The 12712-nt window shown below is 40.4% G+C and overlaps 1 protein-coding gene and 1 long non-coding RNA gene across 6 annotated transcripts in view; one reads left to right on the forward strand and one right to left on the reverse strand.

Moving 5' to 3' along the window:
* SCHIP1 (schwannomin interacting protein 1) overlaps positions 1-12712 on the forward strand; it is a 611917-nt gene that overhangs the window by 449879 nt on the left and 149326 nt on the right. For 2 of the 4 annotated variants that reach the window (XM_016939974.3, XM_063805241.1), the window contains exon 2: positions 3098-3212. The exons of the other annotated variants lie outside the window; for them this stretch is intronic. The gene's annotated coding sequence lies outside the window, so the exon portion shown is untranslated. The remainder of the gene's footprint in view (positions 1-3097; positions 3213-12712) is intronic. 4 annotated transcript variants of the gene reach the window in all.
* LOC107970829 (uncharacterized) overlaps positions 1-12712 on the reverse strand; it is a 56774-nt gene that overhangs the window by 28278 nt on the left and 15784 nt on the right. The gene's annotated exons all lie outside the window — the stretch shown is intronic.

Raw genomic sequence — 12712 nt, forward strand, 5'->3', positions numbered from 1 at the left:
TGAAGTTAATTAGGATCGGAAGACCCCAGAACTCGGCATAGGCTCCATAAATGCTATTTCTCATTTCTTTTCTTGTTTGTTTGTTTTTTTTTTTTTTCTTTTCTATTGCCTGGGAAATTACACTGTTCCTTGGCAAAGGAAATAAGTTTTGAAAACGGAAACCAGCTGTGTAGCTCAGCTTTAGAACTACAGTTAGTTCATCCCCTGTGTCCATTCCCTTCACAGAAGGATGCCCAACTCACTGGGAAACCCATTCCTAATCATCAACCAGTCTCACTGTTTGAAAGCTCTTCTTAAAGCAAACCCACTTCCACTTATTTTGTGTTCAGAGACGTGAAGAATTGTTGATTGTTTTCTTTTAATATAAAATTACTCCATATTCTTAAAGAACAATAATAAGTTATCTTAGAATCTCTATAAAGGTGGTCTATTCCAATAATAAGCTTAAAAAGCATTTTTAAAGGAACTTTTTTGGTTCTTATAAGGCACCTCTTACAAGTATTTCAAAAATAACCAATTGCTACTTTTTTTTTTTTTTTTTTTTTTTGAGATGGAGTCTTGCTCTGTAGCCCAGGCTGGAGTGCAGTGGTGTTATCTCAGCTCACTGCAACCTCTGCCTCCCGGGTTCAAGTGATTCTCCTGCCTCAGCCTCCCAAATAGCTGGGATTACAGGCACCCGTAATCATGCCTGGCTAATTTTTGTATTTTTGTAGAGATGGGGATTTTACCATGTTGGCCAGGCTGGTCTTGAACTCCTGACCTCAGGTGATCTGCCCGCCTCAGCCTCCCAAAGTACTGGGATTACAGACGTGAGCCACCACACCTGGCCCCAATTGCTACTTTTCTATAAAACTCCTAACCCATTCACACAGCTGTCTTTAAGAACATGATTATCCTTACTTTCAGCACTTTCATTGTTTAGGTCACTTTAAGAGTAGGTTTGCCTTACTTGCAATGAGTCTGTGTATGACCCAAAAAAATTCTGTCACCAGTTTAGAAAGGTGGTGACAAATTTCAGCAACAGAAATATTCCACTGGAAGTTCACATCCCAGCATATACATAAGCTGGGAATCAAGTATGCCATTTTTAACTAAACGAAGAGCAGGTCACACACATAGCCTATCTTCTAGTCATGGATTAACACAGCCTCTGTCAGGAGACGTGTTGAGAGTCCACACTTGTCCACTTAAAGTAGCTTTGAAACTCTGGGCTAGTTCCTACATGTGTCTGAGCCTGGATCTATGGCCTGCATAATGAGAATGATAATAATACTTATGCACGTGGTTCAGGGAAAGCATGAAATGTGCCAGGACAGGTGCTCAGTAATTATGTTGGATCTGAATGCCCAATAGTCTCTAACAAAGTCTTGTACCTTAATAATAAGGTAATGGCCCCAGATCTTGTCTACACACTTTAGAACAATCTGCAAGTACGGATATGTTTCTAAGGATGTGTAAATTCAATGTTTAATAAAAATGTAAGTTATGCTTCTAATTAGGTGGAATCAAAAAGAAGTCGATGCTGAGGCAACCACAGACCTGCTACAGGGGTTAACTGTGGAAACAGCCTACAAATGCAGATGTGGCTTAAAAGCTGCTGGTTCTCAAAGAGTTTTGGATTGGCTGTGTTCCTTAAAAATATTTTTTAACTTTTTACCCCACGGCAAGTGTTTCTGTGTCTGGTACACTGGCAGAAGGAGTTAGAATGGGGGAAAGCATTAAACAGATGGAAATGAGAGATCCTAGTGCAGTTGAATCTCTTGATACATCTTTGACTCCCTTCTTTCCCAGCTCCCCAACTATTCTCCTTAAGCTTTTCAGATGTAATTCATTCATGAAACCACCAAGCTGGGGAAGCTTGAACAAGTCTACACCAGCTTCTTGCCTTCATTCAAAGCTGCACTTGAAACAATCAGGAACCATGGCTACCTACCCTTCCAAGGGAGAGAGACTGAAGTTCAGTCTATTGCATGCCTGCACCGGGGCTGCACTGGGGACGTTCTCCCCACACCTACCCTTGTAATACAAGCCCATATTCTTTTTTTTTCTTTTTTTAATTTTTTGAGACGGAGTCTCGCTCTGTCGCCCAGGCTGAAGTGCAGTGGCGCGATCTCAGCTCACTGCAAGCTCCGCCTCCCGGGTTCACGCCATTCTCCTGCCTCGGTCTCCTGAGTAGCTGGGACTACAGGAGCCCGCCACCATGCCCGGCATATTTTTTGTATTTTTAGTAGAGACGGGGTTTCACCGTGTTAGCCAGGATGGTCTCTATCTCCTGACCTCATGATCCGCCCGCCTCGGCCTCCCAAAGTGCTGGGATTACAGGCGTGAGCCACCACGCCCGGCCAAAGCCCACATTCTTTTAGTGTGCTCTGGGTCTGTCCTTTGTGTTTATGGCAAATTGATATCCTGTCTATGGGAAATTTCCACTAAAGTGGGGAGTGCTGATATGGTCATAGCCTCTGTGAGGGGCAGCACTTCCTTGTTTTCGGCCTGATTAATCATCAGGTGATTAGACATCCTTCTCCCCTGACTTTATCACTTCTATTATCCACTCCTGCTTGCCCCTCTGATGCAGTGGCTCCCAAACTAGAAAGCATACATCAGAATTACCTGGAAGGTTTGTTAAAACACAGATTGCCAGTCTCTATCCCCAGAGTCTCTGATCTGTAGGTCTCGACTGGGGCCTGAACACTTGCAATTTCTAACAAGTTTACAGGTGGTCTGGGGCTACACTTCAGGAACTGGTCCTCTAGTCCAACAATAAATCTCACTCTAGTGTTCCCAGTAACTTGCACTTACTCTTGCCTTTCTATATAACACCTCTTCCATTTTTGGAGGTGAAGTATAGCCATCTCACCACAGTTATGTGCTACTATTATTGAATTCTAATTGTAACAGGCACTGTGCTAAAGACATATGTTATTTCAACTACAAATTTGGTATTATTAAACAGAAAGAGGTTAAGTAACCAAGATCTCACAAGTGATAAAGAAAAGATATCAAACTCAGATTTATGTGAAAAGTGTTTACTCTTTCCATGATTCCAGGGCTGGCAAATAGATTTTTAACTTGTCTGTCAACTCCAATTCATTGGCAGCAGCTGCCTGGAGCACTGGATTGAGGAGTCCCAGGTGGGATGGGTGCTCGGTGAGAGAGAGCTCTAGAACTGCTAAGCTACACTGCACGGGTGCGGGAGTGGAGAGCGGCAATGGGTATGTGTTGTATTTGCTGTCCCCACATGATGCTTTGCCTTGTTCATTGATCAATTTTGTTAGGACCTAGAATCAGTTGAAAGACATGTATTTAAGTTTGTTCCAGAGGAAACAATAAATTTACTTCCTTGTCTCTTCCTTTCTCTGAAAGGTAAAGTTAAGTTTTTGAGCCTATATTTGAGAAGGTGTAATAAACTATAAAGTGAAATGAAATATTTATGGTTTTTGTATTTGTGTCTAATGCATGTTTTAACATGATCGACACAATGCATTTTGTAGCTATTTTTCTGGAAAAGTCAATCTTTTAGAAATTGTTTTTCAGATCTTCAATAAATTTTTTCTTTAAATTATAAAAAAAAAATAAAGAAATGCAACTGGTATATAGATAGTAGTAACCAACATAAGCATGTTGCTCTAAAGTGGCTGGGACAAAAGAGTTATGTTAATTATAGTCTTTGCATATTATGTCTTTCAATGTGACCTATCTAATGGATTGCCTTATATTGAAATAATCCAGCATGACTTAGTAAGAAGGTAATGACATTTCTAGTTTAGTTCCTCTCTCCATGTTAATATTCACTGTGGGACTTGTTATTTTTAGCGTCTTAGTGCTTTATATGAACAATGAATTAAATAATGTTTTTCTGCTGCATCCTAACGTTTATTATAAATGTGATTAAATGACATATAACTTAATGGCATCTATTTTATTTGATCAACAAATATTTACAAAAATGTATCCCCAGGCAATGGGGGTATAACAACAAACAAAATATATTGTTCTCATGGAACTTACATTCCAGAGAGGAGAGAGAGGGACAATAAATGAGTAAACAAGGAAATTGTATATAGTGATAAAGCATGTTCAGTGAGAGAGAGAAACTGTGTGTATTTGTGTGCACAAGTGTGCGTGTGTTTTGCTCTTTTTTAGGTGGTCAGGGAAGGCCTGACTGAGGAGGTAAGATCAAATATGGAAAAGAAGCCAAACATGGGTCAGTCTGGGAATGGAGCATTCTAGGCAGAGAAAATAGGCAATGCAAAGATCCTGAGGTTCAAAGTCCATAGGAGCCAGATTGAGTAGGCTAGTAGGGGTTTCAGCTGGGGGTGCTGCAACCTCTCTATTTCTGCCTAGAAGATGTTTGAAGATGTGCAGGTGGCAATTTGCATATACAATGCTAGAGTTGAGGGCAGGACACCATTGGCTTCTAGTGGACAGGGACCGGGGATGATAAACATCTTGCACTGCTCTTGATAGACTCACACAAGATTTGTCTTGCTCATATTGTCCTGGAAAAAATGTCTGTATTGAGAAATCCTAAAGAGCCTTTAAAGCCAGGCTAAGAAGTTTGATTTTTATCCTAAGTACAGTGGGAAGCTATTGGAGAGTTGCAAGCTTTAAAAGACAATCTTTCAAAGATCACTTTGGCTACTGAGTGGAGAGTAAATTGTAAGGGACAAAGGTGAAAGAGGAACATTCAATAGGAAGCTTTTTCAGTGTCCACAACAGAGATGACAGTGGCCTAGACAAGAGGAGTATTGGTGAAGGTTTTGAGAAGTGTTTTTCCTTCAAGAAGAAGGCCGCTAAATAACATATAAAATGCTGTTTCCCATGAAACCTCTATGCTATCTTTTTCTTTTTCCTTGAGAGATTTTTTTCAGTTTCAGAATCCTCTGGTTTCCTCTACATTCATTTAAGAGAATTTTGTGGCACCAAATTACAGAAGACCTTGCTCTTTCAAATGCAAGTCCTTATCCTCTTGCTCTTTAACCTTGCATATCTATCTGCATTTCAAGTTGTTCATTGCTCAGAAAGGTAATCTATTTGATTTGGGTTTGTAAAAAGAGACAAAATTACTTGTGCTTCTTGAATAAGAATATGTGATTTTTTTCTCTGAGGGTCAATATGAATTAGCCTACATAAATCATTTTAGTAAACCGGTGCCTAATTACATGAACAACTGCGACCAAGTCTACATTTATTCTGTTGAAAGAGTAACATTGAACATCAAAATCTCTTGCAGAGATTCAGGCATTTCAGTACAAATTTTACTTAGGCATTAAAGCCTCACAAATAGTTTCCAGGTGCATTGGCTCCTCCTTCACAAAGGCAACTCAGCTTCCAAGACTTCAGAAAATTCTTACTGTTGTCGTCTCGTCTCTCTTCATAGCCAACTCTTCTTTCTGCACCTCCACAGCAAGTGGCCCCCAGACTGACCTCAGTGTGTCTCTGCAAATGCAGAGATTCACAAAGCAGCAATGTGGAAACTTGTCAGTTCACTTGGAGAACAACTCAATTCTCATTTGAGGGGAGGAGCATCCTGTCCCCAGGCTGAGCTGAAGTGGGTGGCAACAAAAGAGTGGGGAGGAGCTGGCTGCAGGCCATCCCCACACTGGTGAATGGTTCCACTGAGTGGTAGGTGCCTCTGCAATCAGGATGAGGTCTTCCCCAAAAGGTTGTTGTGTCCTGAGAGGATAGTCGGGGAGTCACCTCAGGAACACTGGGGAATGGATGCTGGGCAGGTGGAACAACACACCACAGCTTCCAACTAAGCTGAGGAAAGCAGGTGCTTGCCAACCCACAGCCTGTCTTCCAGTTTCTGGATGAAACTGGAGAAGAGAGACAGAAAGGAGATAGAGTCAGCCCCCTGCCCCCAAAAAATCCAATGAAATCTTCTTTAATTTAAATCCATCACACAAGCTACATAAGTCAAGATTCCAAGAATTAAAAAAGCAAGTGGTCTTATTTTACTATAAAGAGGAATCTCTGCCTTCATCTCTGGGCCACAGGTATGCCCCTAAGAGAGACAGGCCACTTCATTGTGTAGCCAAAAAAGGAAGGAAACCAGAATTGTATATTCAAAAAAAAAAAAAAAAAAAAAAGACCAAATGCTTTGCATTAAGATATCCTATCTTAGCTATTAATTAGGTATGCACATTTGAACTAGGTCACCTTCCTGGGCTTCAGAAATAAGGAGCTGAATCAAGTTTTTTCAGACCCTGATGTGCTCTGAGTGGATTTATAAGTTGGCTCAAGCTCTTCAACACTCCCCTAAAGCCTCTTGCAGACCAAACCAAGTCATCCACCTCACCCAACTCCCCTTTCCCAACGCTGTATTTCCTTTTTTCTTTGAATATCCCTCTCCCTCCACTAGCTCTTAAGCTCCCTGAAGAGAGGTATTGGTATCATGGCTTTTTCTTTGAATTTCCAGTGTCTGGAGAGTACCAGACACTCATTAGATGTTCAATAAATGTTTATTGTTGAATGAATGGATAATGTGAATATAAAAATAGAGAAGAATGAGCCCAAGCTAATTCAAAGCTCAAGAGCAAGCTTCGCTTAAAACCATATATTCTGCCCATAAGATTCTGGACTCCTTAAAATTAAAAAAAGGAGAGAGAGGAAAGAGGGATTTCAGATATTATAGCAGTAATTTTCAGACATCACAGTTTCTAATACCCTGTGTCTCCACTGAGATGCACCAGTTTCATGGAATTTTAGAAATACTAGAGTTTTACCTAGCTTTTATGAAATGTCTTATATTTATAAAGAGCTAGTATAAAATTGCTGAGTAGACATTTCTAGATTCCTTACTCTCAAACTGCATGCCTATTTAAGCTCTTCCCAGAATAAAGAAAACAACAAATCAAAAAGTTTAAAGCTGCCTTCACCTTTTCTTCATAAGCTTTGATCCTTTAATTTATTTAAAATATGTAACCATCAAGGCCTCATTAGAATTGCTAAAGAACATAGAAAAGGCCATATGGGATCAAACTTCTGGCCTGTCCAGCCAAGTTACCAAAAATGGCAAAGTGTTGCTGGTGTGGTGCTGAGAACAAGGGTGGAAACCCAGAGGGCAGCAGAGGTGGCAACCCCAAACAAGGTCTGGTTCCAGGAGTATGGATTTGAGGGGACTGAGATAGGGTGCAGTGTCAGAACTTTTGGGTAGTGGCCAAATATTTGATCAGTCTTAGACTAATCAGGGAGCACTGTGCATGAGGGATTCCAGCCTCAGAAAAAGAGTCAAAAAGAAAAAGGAGGCCGGTCACAGTGGCTCACACCTTAATCCCAGCTCTTGGAGAGGCTGAGGTGGGCGGATCACTTGAGATCAGGAGTTCAAGACCAGCTTGGCCAACATGGTGAAACCCCATCTAAAAATACAAAAAATTAGCCAGGTGTGGTGGCGGGCGCCTGTAGTCCCAGCTACTCGGGAGGCTGAGGCAGGAGAAGAGTGTGAACCCAGGAGACAGAGGTTGCAGTGAGCCGAGATTGTGCCACTGCACTCCAGCTTGGCAACAGAGTGAGACTCCGCCTCAAAAAAAAAGAAATGCAGTTGACTGCGCTTCTTCCTGTGCTAGGGCGGAGCAAATGCTGCCACTGGGAGTTATCGCAGGACTGGGACAAGAAGACACTGCCCCCAAAAGTGTGGAATCTCCAATGGTATCCCCTGGGGATTTCTTCAAAATATTGCCCATGAAGCAAGGAATAACAAATGCCTCTAACTTCATCATTGTGATGTGCCATATAAGGCTCGTCCATCCATTCTTCTGAGCTCTGTTTGCAACTCAAGTAGCAAGTGTTAGGAACTCACTTATTTTTGTTTTTTCTGCCCACTGTATATAGAAGCAAGTCCTTTGGACTCTTCTTCATGCTGTCCTGGTAGTGAGGGAAGGGACAACCATGAGACCACGGTGTAAGTATGGGGTTAATGGCAATAATAAACCTTATTCTGATTCATTTTGGATACACTCTTTTTTTTCTTTTTTTTCTTTTTTCTTTCTTTCTTTTTTTTTTTTTTTTTTGAGACAGAGTCTCGCTCCATCACCCAGGCTGGAGTGCAATGGTCCGATCTCAGCTCACTGCAACCTCCACCTCCCAGGTTCAAGCAATTTTCCTGCCTCAGCCTTCCAAGTAGCTGGGATTACAGGCGCCCGCCACCACGCCTAGCTAATTTTTTTTTTTTTTTTTTTTTTTTTTTTTTTTTAGTAGAGATGGGGTTTTGCCATGTTGGCCAGCCTGGTCTCAAACTCCTGACCTCAGGTGATCCACACACCTCGGCCTCCCAAAGTGCTGGGATTACGGGTATGAGCTACCACGCCTGGCCTTGGATACACTCTTTAGAGGACTAGTGAATTCAAGTGCATTCCTCCTAAAACTGACTATCTTCTTTCTAACTGCTGTAACTGTAAGAGATGAAGAACAAGCTAATATTCTCCTGCCTTTAGGCTTCAATCAATTCCTTCTGAGCCTTCATCTCTCCTAGGCTGAATGGATTCTTAATCTTTCCCTAAAGGGTAGTTGCTCTAGTGTTTGTCATTTTAGTTGGTTTTTCTGAATCTGGATTAGAAACAGAACATTAAGACATTAAAAATATCCATACACATTAAGAATATCTCTATGTTTTAAAAAATAAAGAGCCTGCCAAAATCTGGAAACAACACCCATGTTCTCGAGTGGGTGAACAGTACAACAAACTCTGGTACATCCATACCATGGAATACTAGTCAGCAACAAAGAGGAATGAGCTATTGATACTTAACAACAACCTGGATGAATCTCCAGAGAATGACAATTAGTGAAGAAAATAATCCCAAAATGTTACATACTGTATGATTCCATTTATATAATATGCTTGAAATGGCAAAATTACAGAGTTAGAGAACAGATTAATGGTTACTTGAGTTTACACATTTTAAAATTGAATTTCCTTTTATTTCCTGCTCATATACTTAAACTCATTAGTTTGAATCAAGTTGTAAAGAGCTGGAGAACGGATTAGTACTTAGAGAATGGGGGCAGAAGAGAACTGGTGTGACCATGAACGGCAACATAATGGGTCCTTGCTGTGAAGAGAACGTCTTATATCTTGACGGTGTCGATGTCAGTACCCTGGTTTGATACTCTACTGTGGTTTTGCAAGATGTTACCATTGGTAGGAAAATGGGTAAAGGGCACAAGGGATTTTTCTCTATATTATTTCTTAAAACTGCATATGAATGCACAGTAATATCAAAATTAAAAGTTTAATTTAAAAAATAGTTAAATGAACATAGATGAACCCCTAACTCACAGTCTCAAAAGAAGAAGCACCCCCCAAATTTTTAAACAGTATATATACTGTACCGTATAGTAAAACTATAAGGAAAAGCAAGGAATTAAGGCGAATTTTAGGATAGTACTAAGAGGGAAGAGGTAGAAAAGGAAATGTCATCAAGGTGAAACACTCAGAAGGCCTCAAAGGTACCAAACAAAATATTCTGACTTAAAGTGGAGAGGTGAGAAATGCAGGCATTCGTTTAAACATTATTCTTTAAACTACACCTACATGTTTTTATATTTTGCTTTGTATGTATATTTAAAAATAAAAAGATAAATTTTAACTCTCCATAAAACATAAAGACCCAGTGTCTGAAAGAAACTGATCAAAAAACTTTAAAATGTTGCCAAAATGAGGTCAATAAGACCTTAGGCAAAAATTTAAAATATAACCCATTAAAACCAGTACAGACAGAATCAATCTCTCTCTTTCTCTCTCTCTCTCTGCCTTCACTGGTAAAAATTTTGCTGAATAGAAAAAATTCTGTAGGAGTGAGGAGCACTAGAACTTATCTATAAATTACATTTCAGAGAAATACTTTTCCCCTGCCTATCTTGCCTGCCAAAGCAGTACTGATTTAGCACATTTTCCTGTCCAAAGTTGAAAGGTTAAAAATGATCCCTACCTCTCTGGAAGCTGGCGTTCTAATAGCTTGGTGTTCATGGTAGCCATTGGACAGAAGCCTGTTGAACATCAGAAAGTGTTCAATGGGGCCAGGCGTGCTGGCTCACGCCTGTAATCCCAGCACTTTGGGAGGCCGAGGCGGGTGGATCACGAGGTCAGGAGATCGAGACCATCCTGGCTAACACGGTGAAACCTCACCTCTACTAAAAAAAAATATACAAAAAAATTAGCTGGGCGTGGTGGCAGGCGCCTGTAGTCCCAGCTACTCGGGAGGCTGAGGCAGGAGAATGGTGTGAACCCAGGAGGCGGAGCTTGCAGTGAGCCGAGATTGCGCCACTGCACTCCAGCCTGGGCGACAGAGCGAGAATCCGTCTCAAAAAAAAAAAAAGAAGAAGAAGAAGAAAGTGTTCAGTGGGACTGCTGTGCAATCCTGTGCCAGGTGAGCAGCTTGTCCTGCCCTCAGCCTGCCTTTCCCTATGTGTATGTCTATAACAGGCCTGTTCATTATTCTCTGTGCACCAGCTCCATATTTCTTATTTACTTCACTGTTTACATGCCTCAAATAGCTCATTTTTCCTGAGCTCTTGCTTAGCCAAGTTCCCTGCATTTGGTTCCTTTGATCTTTCTGCTAAAATCAATATCTTCCTCTAATTATCTTCTGTTCCACTTCTTTGAACCTCTTCCAGTTGCCTCCATTTCTCAAGGAGCCGGGTGTTTAATAAAGAATCTGGATAAGACTCAGGCAGAATCAGGTAAATGCCCCTGCCTCCTCCCAGGTAGAGTGTTGCCTCTTCTTTAAGCGGGAGAGATGGTTTACTAAAAATTCCAGAGCCCAGACAGTGTCCTACTATGGCAGATGCCTAGTAATAATCACCAAATGGAGGAAGTAATTGGAATCTCTTTTAAATGTGTTAGGCCATATTCTAACTTGCACTTCATTTGCTTTCCCATTCCACCCTCAGCCCAAGTCTCTTTCTGCTTTCAGGTTTTTCACTGCAGTCTAATAGTTTATTTCATAGCTTATGTCATTGATGCTTTAGTTTACACATTTTAAAATTGAATTTCCTTTAATTCCCGGCTCATGTATCTAACCTTATTAGTTTAATTCATGTTGTAGGATTTTCCTAGTGACCTTGTTTAGTAGATTACTATTATTTAGAAATTATCCTATTTTATCCTCTTCTCCAAATGACTCACAGTCATGTTAATGTCTTAGTTTTTATTTCTCTTTATTAGAGAGTAGATTTTGCCTCTATATTTGTTAATTTTTGGTGTTTGTCTAATTAGTCACAGTGCAAGGTTTATCATATCCTATGATTCTGATACAGGTTTGGGCTGAGAAGAATAAAGACCACTGTCTTAAAATGATATGATATCTGGGACTTGGGCTGTGGGGGTAATTACAATGAGCAAATAGGTGAAATAAGATTGCCATAGGGTGATAGTCTCTAGAGTGAGGTTATAGGAACATGGGGTTCATTGTACTATACAATTATGTAAATGCTTGGACTGTTTCCATAATGAAAAATTATTTTTAGAAAAGCAAAAAATATAGAATTATAGATATAAAATTGGCCCTATGAATTCTTCCCTTAAGATTTACAGAAGGGGAATTCCTCCATCCTTCTCTACCTCATCCTATCATTGTCTTGTCATTTATCAGTGGTCCAGCCATTTCTTTTCATTCATTGAGAAGTTTAGCACTTGCTTCTTCTCTTCCTTTCTTTTAAAACTCTAGTTCTCATGTGGGAGAGTACATTGTCCTGATGTGTGGCTTATCTAGTGCTTTATATCCACAACACTAATGATCTGCACTCTCACTCCCTTCCAGTCACCACTACTCCTTGATTAGACTCTAAATCATTTTATAAATGGTGCAGATCTATACTGCTGACTGTCTGGCACTCTGGCTAAGGCCTTTAGGTTATGTTTTGATATAAAAATTTAGTTTTTTTCAACATCAGTCAACACACAAAACACATATAATCCAGCGATTTCTGTCTTAAAATCCTTCAGATGTCTTTATCAATTTCAGGTTGAAAGTAAAGTTTAATATTCTTCACATCCACTCTTGCTTTTCCTACCATTTCCAGCCTCTTTCCCTATATCCTGCAATATTCACTCTCTTTCCAGCTATTCTATACCAAACTGCCTTCACTTGCGGGAGATGGACCATGGTTTCTTACATCTCCAAGCTTTTGACCATACTGTTCCCCCAAATTGGAATATCCTTCTGTCTTTCAGCCTTTGGGGAACTTCAGCAACTTTTGATTATACCTCAAGACCCAATTCAAGTATGATTCCTTTGGGAAGGCTTCTTTGAGCTGTCCACATCGAGTTAAACACCTCTCCAATACCTTTTCCATAGCACTCTTTTACTATGCCCACCCTAATACTTTGAAACCCAACTGTTAACTGTGAGTACTTTTTGTTTCCTTTATGGGCCATGAACTCTTTGACCTCTTTCAGCTCTCTCTCCCCAGATATCCAACCCAGTACCTGGCACATAGTAGATATTTGGATGAAACAGTAACTGCATGAACAGAGAAATGGATAAATTAATATTATGTCATCTCCTTAAAGTAGCACCTCCCTACCAAGGGACTTCTCTAGAAGTCTGGGCCAACAGTCTTGGATCTGAGAAGCTCCTCCAGTCTTTTCCTCTAAACTCCTCTCCTTAACCCACCTGATGCATCTGGCTCCAGCTACATAACCCAATCTTCCTTGTCTCTGTGAGTCCTTCCCATTTAATGATTTATCTAGACAAATGTTTCCCAGAGT

Source organism: Pan troglodytes, chromosome 2 (genome assembly GCF_028858775.2).
Source record: "Pan troglodytes isolate AG18354 chromosome 2, NHGRI_mPanTro3-v2.0_pri, whole genome shotgun sequence".
In the NCBI taxonomy this organism is placed as follows: Eukaryota; Metazoa; Chordata; class Mammalia; order Primates; family Hominidae; genus Pan; species Pan troglodytes.